The sequence below is a fragment of the Monodon monoceros genome, unplaced genomic scaffold, assembly GCF_005190385.1.
Source record: "Monodon monoceros isolate NGI ecotype Baffin Bay Population unplaced genomic scaffold, NGI_Narwhal_1 Super_Scaffold_6, whole genome shotgun sequence".
Lineage (NCBI taxonomy): Eukaryota > Metazoa > Chordata > Mammalia > Artiodactyla > Monodontidae > Monodon > Monodon monoceros.
The window spans coordinates 21759602-21768650 of record NW_021703783.1 but is presented as its reverse complement, the minus strand read 5'-3'; the positions used below and the strand labels follow the sequence as shown (position 1 = coordinate 21768650).

The window sequence follows — 9049 nt, the reverse complement described above, 5'->3', positions numbered from 1 at the left end:
GTGGTGTCAGGCACGGCGTCAGCCAGGTGACAGTGGCAGTATTCGGGCAGGTAAGGGAAGGGGATTTCTCAACTGGGTACAAATAACTCCAGTGTCACATTTGTTTTCACCCTGTCTATAGATTCTGAGACTGAGGCTGTGAGGCAAAAATAAATCACTTAGGGCTTCCCTGGTGGTGTAGTGGTTGGGAGTACCCCTGCCGATGCAGGGGACATGGGTTCGTGCCCCAGTCCAGGAGGATCCCACATGCCGCGGAGCTGCTGGGCCCGTGAGCCATGGCCGCTGAGCCTGCGTGTCCGGAGGCTGTGCTCCGCAACGGGAGAGGCCACAACAGTGAGAGGCCCGCATACTGCAAAAAAAAAAAAAAAAAATCACTTAATATTTCTAAGCCTCTTATTTTTATCTGTAAAGTAAGGAAGATAGACTAATAATACTAATAAGAACGAATAATTATTGAATATTTTTCTCTATGCTGGACCCTGTACTAATTATTTTACAAGGACTGTCTCCTTTAAATGTCACAATAACCCAGAAGACAGATGTCATTTTACAGACAAGGAAACTGAGATTTAAAGAAGTCAAGGAACTCTCCCAGGGTCACATAGCTTGTAAGCGGTTAACGGACAGAGACCAGGATTGAAATCCAGTCTGACTCTAGAGCCTGCTAAACAGTTTGACACTCAGCTCTCATGCCCTCTTAACATAGGATAAAAATGCCACCTCACATAGGTGTTACATATGACAAGGCACTCCTGAGGAGCACCGGTATGTTTAATTCAGGGTGCCTAAGGTAGTAGCAGCTGGCCAGCATCAAATGGTGTGGGGGGCTGAACGGTGCCCTTCTGTCCCCACTGCCTCCTCCCCAGGACCATTAGGATGTCCATGTCCTAATCTCTGGAACCTATGGCTGCTGCATTATATGGCTAAAGGGATTTTGCAGATGTGATGAGACTGGGGATCTTGAGATGGGGAGATTGTCCTGGATTATCCAAGTGAAGGCAATGCCTGAAGGCAATGTGAAGATGGAAGTAGAGGAAGATTGAGATTTAAAGATGCTATGCTAGCATAAAAAGAAATGAAATTGAGCTATTTGTAATGAGGTGGATAGACCTAGAGTCTGTCATACAGAGTGAAGTAAGTCAGAAAGAGAGACAAATACCGTATGCTAACACATATATATGGAATTTAAGAAAAAAAATGTCATGAAGAACCTAGGGGTAAGACAGGAATAAAGACACAGACCTACTAGAGAATGGACTTGAGGATGTGGGGAGGGGGAAGGGTAAGCTGTGACAAAGCGAGAGAGAGGCATGGACATATGTACACTACCAAACGTAAGGTAGATAGCTGGTGGGAGGCAGCCGCATGGCAACGGGAGATCAGCTCGGTGCTTTGTGACCGCCTGGAGGGGTGGGATGGGGAGGGTGGGCGGGAGGCAGACGCAAGAGGGAAGAGATATGGGAACATATGTATATGTATGACTGATTCACTTTGTCATAAAGCAGAAACCGACACACCATTGTAAAGCAATTATACTCCAATAAAGATGTAAAAAAAAAACTGGTACAAAGCGACAGCAAAATAAAAAAAATAAATAAATTTTTAAAAAGATGCTATGCTGGGACTTCCCTGGCGATCCAGTGGTTAAGACTTTGCCTTCCAATGCAGTGGGTGCATGTTCGATCCCTGCTTGGGGAGCTAAGATCCCACATGCCTTGCGGCCAAAAAACCAAAACAGAAAACAGAAGCAATATTGTAATAAATTCAATAAAGACTTTAAAAATGGTCCACATCAAAAAAATCTTTTTTAAAAAAATAAAGATGCTATGCTGCTGGCTTTGAAGATGAAGGAAAGGTCCATGAGCCAAGAAATGCAAGAAGGGACTTGCCTGATGGTCCAGTGATAAAGGATCCGCCTTCCAATGCAGGGGACGCACGTTTGATCCCTGGTCGGGGAACTAAGATCCCACATGCCGCGGGGCAACTAAGCCTGCGCGCCACAACTACTGAGCTCGCACACTTCAATAAGAGAGCCCGCGTGCCGCAAACTACAGGGCCCACGCGCCCTGGAGCCCATGCACCACAATTAGGGAAGAGAAAACCCCGTGCACCACAACTAGAGAGAAACCCAACTGCCTCAACGAAGAGACCACGCCACAAGGAAAGATCCCACATGCCTCAATGAAGATCCCATGTGCTGCAACTAAGACCCAATGCGGGGGCTTCCCTGGTGGCACAGTGGTTAAGAACCTGCCTGCCAATGCAGGGGACACGGGTTCGAGCCCTGGTCCGGGAAGATTCCCACATGCCATGGAGCAACTAAGCCCGTGTGCCACAACTACTGAGCCCACATGCTGCAACTACTGAAGCCCACACACCTAGAACCTGTGCTCCACAACAAGAGAAGCCATCACAATGAGAAGCCGCAACTAGAGAAAGCCTGCGCGCAGCAATGAAGACCCAATGGAGCCAAAAATAAAAATAAATAAAAATTAAATAAATTAAAAAAACACAATCAATTAAAAAAAAAAGACCCAAAGCAGCCAAAAAAAAAAGGATACAGCTCTAGGAGCTGGAAAAGGCAAGGAAACAGATTCTCCCCAAGAGCCTCCAGAAATGAACAGCCCTGCTGACACCTTGGCTTAGCCCACTGAAACCAATTTTGGACCTCTGGCCTCCAGAACTATGAGAGAATAAATCTGTGCTGTTTTTAAGCTCTCAAGTTGGTTGGAATTTGTTACAGCAGCCATAGGAAACTGATAGAATAGGGCAGCATGGCAGCTACTGGCGCGGGTGATGTAGAATTGGTGAGGTGGTGAAAGTCCCTGGACGTCCTCAAGGGTAGGACAGTCTGTGAGAAAGTGCTAAGAAGTAGCCTCAAGCTTGGGATGGATGTAATTTCTAACCAGCTCATAGAAGGCGGTGCTTCCAGAAATGTCAGGAACTGGTTTCCCACCATGAAAAGGTATGTTGAATCAAAGCAAGTTGTGCGCTGCCCAGGCTTTCTTTAAGGTTAAGGACTGACACACCTGCACCAGGTGAGATTGGATCCCAGGCTTTGGGGGTGAGGAATGGCACCTTGGCTTGGCACCCAGGACCGTGCCTTGTACATAAAGGGGCTCCAGTAAAACTGTCCTTTGTTTTCTCCTGGACAGTGTGGCTCAAAAACAAGAAACACAAAGACATACAAATACATTCTCTTTCTAGATTTCTAAACAAAGCCCTGGGGAAAAAATTTCTACCCAAACTTAAAGGATTAAAGAAAGTAATGACACATAGGGAGTGGTTCTGATTCTAAGGAAATTCATGCTGTTTTTCATGCATATCCAGACTCATGAGCATTCTGCCCATAGAAGGAAAAAATGTCAGCATTAGCAAGAACAAGTTACCACTGTGCCTGATTTATCGCTGGCTCTGGGGTAACTGCAAACATATTCCGTAATAATTTCATTTTAATCAACCATTGTGTGACTAATTTAAATACCAATACACTACCTTTTTTGGAATTAAATTAAATTAATTAATTAAGTTATTATTTTTGGCTACGTTGGGTCTTCGCTGCTGCGTGTGGGCTTTCTCTAGTTGCGGCGAGCAGGAGCTACTCTTCGTTGCAGTGTGCGGGCTTCTCCCTTGTTGCAGAGCACGGGCTCTAGGCACACGGGCTCTAGGGTGCAGACTCAGTAGTTGTGGCGCACGGGCTTAGTTGCTCCGCGGCATGTGGGATCTTCCCAGACCAGGGATCAAATCCATGTACCCTGCATTGGCAGGCAGATTCTTAAACGCTGCACCACCAGGGAAGTCCCTACACTACCATTTTCAGCAGGACTATCTAAATTTCCTAAAGTTGTTCCCTATAAAGGCTGCTTGCCAAACACTGGGAGTATTGCTGATTTGCTCCCAAGGAAAGCATCATTCACAGAATGACATTGTATCATTTCAGAACTCCAAGTTTTTTAGAAAGCTTCAAGTACACTTGGTTTGAGTGACATTGAACCTAATGGGTTTTGGTACACAGTTATTAGAATTCACAAATTCAACCCCAGATACGTCATTTTTATTATTAATTTTTTCCTGATTATTAAAAACAGTGCATGTCATTGTAGAAAATTTAGGACTGCAGAAAAGTGTATAATAGGAAAATACAAGTCAGCCATAACAGAACCACCTGGATACAGAACTATTAGCATCTTACTGAATTTTTTAATATATTTTATTTCAAGACAATTTTTAAACATTTATATACTAATGTGTGTGTGTTTTCTTTTTACAACATTCAGAACATACCGAAAAACTACAACCTGAATTTGTATTGTACCACAAACATTCTCCCAGGTCATTAAATATTCTTGAAAAAAATCTGAGTTTACTGGTTGTATCACATGGATTTACCATACTTATTAATGATTTTACATTATTGGATTTTAGATTGTTTTTCCAAGATTCAATTATGAGTCTTGTACTTAAACATTTATGACAACTTCTAATCATTTCACTAGCTAAATTCTTAGAATTACTGGGTTAAAGGATAGTAATTTTTAAAGGTCCTGATACAGAAAGGTAATAACAGTTTATATTTCCACCAAACTTATACCCATTCTGAGTATTATCTTGTTTACATTAAAAACTAAGACTCAAAAACAAACAGAAAGACTCCAACAGTCATAAACATGCACATGTCAGATCGTAAGTACATCTACCTTTCCTGAACAGACAACTGAAATTTCCGCCTGAACAGACAATTGGAATTTCTAGCAGAGTTTCACATTTACAGTTTTTAAAAAGCAGTGTTTTCCTTCTTACTTCTTTTCTGGAGTGTGTGTGTGTGTGTGAGTGTGTGTGAGTGTGTGTGAGTGTGTGTGAGTGTGTGTGTGTGTGTTTCCAATGAGCGCCTATAGCTTTTAGAATCAGGAAAACAAATCCTAAGTTAAAAACCTGAGGATACTCAATAGTTGTACGAAGACTTGCTGAATTAGTACACCTATTTATACACATCTTTCAGTAATAGAACACAATCAGAATATTTGCTTTCCTTACCTGTCAAATGGGATCCAATGAAAGAAAGACTCTATTTTGTGTGTTTGTTATTTTTTTGTTTAGTTTACCAGAAGGATTTTTAACAGAAAGAAAACAATGCAACTGGAACAGTTAAAAGAGGCACTGCCTTAGATAGTGTTGCTTGAGTTTCTTTGCTCAGAATGGAAGGGAAAATGATCTTTTTCTATTAAAAATCCCCAAAGATTCCTTTACCCCTCCACCTGCCCCTACCTCTTCTGCCATCTCTTTTCTCCTCTACCCATCAGACTTTTGAAAGTTGTCTACACTTACTGGAAGGCTTCACTTCCTCAGCCTCCCCTTCAGTTCACAGTTGCATCATAGCTCTGTCCCAACCATTCCGCTAAAACATGATTTTCAAGAGCAGTCAGTGACTTTCTATTGAGAAATCCATTGATTACATTTGTCCTTATTTTAGTGGATCTTTCTGCTGAATGTATTGCTGGAGACTACTTCTTCCTTAAAATTCTCAACCCTTGGCTTTGGTGACACCATATTTTCCTGAGGCTTCTTAAGCCCTTCTAATCCTTTCTTCTTGGCCACCTTCCTAACCACTGCCCACTCCATAGGTCTTGATATTCTCTCATTTTCCCACTAGCTCTCTTCTCTTTTTGCTCTACGCGTCCTCCCTGGCAGACCTCACACACTCTTACAGTTGTAACAGATACCTGAATGCCAAGTCTCCCAAACCGATACCCCCCTAAAGCCTCAGACACACAAATCTGTCTGTTCAACTTATCCATTGAAATCTACCACCACAGACACGGCCAGTGAATTGACTGAAATCGGTCTTTGACTGACTTTTCCTCCTTTGTTAATCGTATTGCTTTCTTTCGCTTAACTTCATATTTCGATTTTCCCTTGCTCAATTTTTGATAATATGCCTGGGTGATTAGTTAGGATGATTTCTCAACATCATAAAATGCTGTGGAAAAATACACATATTTGGTGTATGTGGTTTCCCAGTTTTCAGCGATACAATAATCACTTTTCATTAGGAAGATACACTTTTTCAAAGACTTGTGCAAAAACATATCAGGTTGCCTTTTGGTGCAATAAGCAGGAATTTATTAAAGTGAAATATAAAGGCATGCTTGTGCTCATGTGCCTCTGACCAACATATCTTATTCAGGTTGGGTGGGGATTGGCTGTGTTTTCTAACTCAAGGAATGGACTTCTTATGAAAGGTCATCTGTCTAATGCATCCAGCCTTGTCAACTAAAAGTGCTAGCCATCTTATTTCCGTCTCTTTGAAGCACTCCAGCATACATAGCTCTAAGAGCTGATAAGATATTCCATGCTGTAAGGCTCCAGTAGGATAAAAACTCCCCTCTCTTCAGAACTGCTTTAAAAATTCTGACCTGCAAGAAAAAGAAGAAAAAATCCTGGACAATAGTAAATTCAACATCATGTAAGGTCTGAATGTTAATAATTCACTTTAATTATTTGCATATATTTAGCACATCATTTGACGACTTTCACGTGCCTGCTACAGAACGCAGCATCCTTTTGCCTTAAAGCCAAGATACATTCGGATGTCTGTAGGCCCACTCTTCACTTTTAGGAGGAAGGAGATTCTTTAGAATCCGCTCTATTCATGTGTTTGTAATAAACCATCTCTCCTAGTCTTCCTTTTATAGCCTATTAACATAAATGACCCCCACCCTTTATTACTATCCACCTTCTAGGAGACATGTAGAGTTCCTCTCTTGAGTGAAGATCTCTAAGTTGGGAATTGACATTATTATGCATTTGGCAATGTTATTCATTCAGTCAGTCAATAAATTTTTTTGAACACTTGCTATGTTTCAGGCATTGTTCTGAGAACTTCAGATTTGGCCTTGAGACAAAGACACGAGGTCTGTTCTCATAGACGTTAAATTTCTGGGGGAGGGGTATGATTTCAGTCAATTAAAAAATTGAGTGAATAAGATAATTTCAGGTATTGCTATGAAGAATATATAGCCCAGTAATGTGCTAGAGAGTGTGGCAGCAGGGGGGGCTACTTCAGATTTGATGCCAAGGGAAGGCTCTCTGAGCAGGGGGCCTACAAAGGTAAGCCACCCCTCACTCCCAGCCTGGTCTGACAAGGAGGGATTGAGAAAAACTAGCTGAACTTCCCTATGAAATACACTAAAAACTTTCTCAGTGACAGTGGGGATGGGAAGTAATCTTAGGGAGATTCTTTGATGTGAACTGGTTTTTTTCTTCTCTGCCCACTTCTGACTGGAGCCAGGACAGATGTCAGAGTCCTGGATTTCAGGAAGCAGACACAGTGTATTTGTTTCCTAAGGCTGCCATCATAAATTACGACAAGCTGGAACAACGGAAATTTAGTCTCTCACAGTTCTGAAGGCTAGAAGTCCAAAATCAAGTTGTTAGCAGGGCCATGTTCCCTCCAAAGACTGTAGGGAAGGATTCTTCTTTGCTTCTTCATAGCTTTTGGTGGTTGCCAGCAATCCTTGGTGTTCCCCTTGGCTTGCGGCAGCATGACTTTAATCTCTGCCACAGTTTTCACATAGCCTTCTCCCCTGTATCTCCTCTGTGTCTGTTTTTACTAAAAAATAAATATTTTTAATAAAAATTTCCCTCTTTTTATAGATACTGGTCATTGGATTTAGGAGGCCCTACCCTAACCCAATAGGACCTCATCTTTTTTTGTTTGTCTTTGTTTGTTTGTTTGTTTTTGCAGTACGCTGGCCTCTCACTGTTGTGGCCTCTCCCGTTGCGGAGCACAGGCTCCAGAGGCGCAGGCTCAGCGGCCATGGCTCACGGGCCCAGCCGCTCCGCGGCATGTGGGATCTTCCCGGACCGGGGCACGAACCCGTGCCCCTGCATCAGCAGGCGGACTCTCAACCACTGCGCCACCAGGGAAGCCCAGGACCTCATCTTAAATTGATCACATCTGCAAAACCCTACTCCAAATAATGTCATATTCACAGGTTCTGGGTAGACATGAATTGCGGAGGAGGGGAAAATATTCAACCCACAGCGGAGTCAGCTGGAACTGTTATCAGTGGGAGGAAACGTACCCCAGTAACTTGATGTCATCCAGGGACTAAAGAAGAAGGAAAACTGCCGGGACCGCCTGAGAAGCATGGTCTGCAGAGTCTTGGAACAATGTTATTTAGTATATAATTTTAACTTTGCTTCCAGTGTCATCAATCCCTTCTGTCATCCTCAAGAATTGAGTTAGGTGTGGGTGGGTCTTCGGGCCTCGGTGGGCGGGTGCCGGGGCTTCACCTCCAAGGCGGGTCCCCGGGTAGAGGCCAGAGCGTCTAGGCGGGTGCTGAAGGGCGGCGGGAGGTGGTGTGGGCACCACACGTGACCCACACCCTCCGCCTTATCCCCGCCCTCCCCCCCCACCCAGGGAGGTGGGCCAGATCCTGGAGCCGCTAGCGCTTGCGGACTGTGGCAGCCGAGAGGCCGCAGCACGGCCAGAGAAAGCCATCGCGTTCGCCTACAGGCTCTGCGCCGTGGACACGGACGGGGTGGAGCCCGTGCAGTCAGTCCTGGAGGATGGATGTCTGTGCTTAAGATCCGACAATGTGGCAGAAGGCAACTGTGCCAAAGAACTGCTACAAAACTCCCGTCGAGATGTGGAGTATTTTGTGGCCCCCCAGGTCATATGTCTTGGCCAAAGCTAGATGGAAAAGAGCCCCTCTCACACTGCTGAGGACCTATTCTGCAAAGGGGCGCCCTATGAACACGTGGAAGGGCAACGACTATTTTGTTATTATGAACACAAGTGTTCCCGCTCTCTTCAGTCACCTGAAAAAAGTGATGGTTAGGGATCTTTTAGTAACTAACTCTTCTGAAGACAGAATTGGGAAAGATCTAGCTAAAACAAGGCAAAGAGTCCCTGATGCCAATGGAAGTAGAAGGTATTGCCAGTTTCCAAGAAAATGGATCAAGTGTTTACTCACAGGCTGTTCAGTATGGAAGGCTTTATCCCCTCCCCAAAGACGGTCTAGCAAACGGCACTTAAGTGAATTTT

The 9049-nt window shown here is 43.8% G+C and overlaps 1 pseudogene; it reads left to right on the top strand.

The window, feature by feature from the left end:
• The first annotated feature begins 2774 nt into the window (after positions 1 to 2774).
• Positions 2775 to 8728, top strand: LOC114885484 (annotated as a pseudogene).
• Positions 8729 to 9049: the final 321 nt, after the last annotated feature.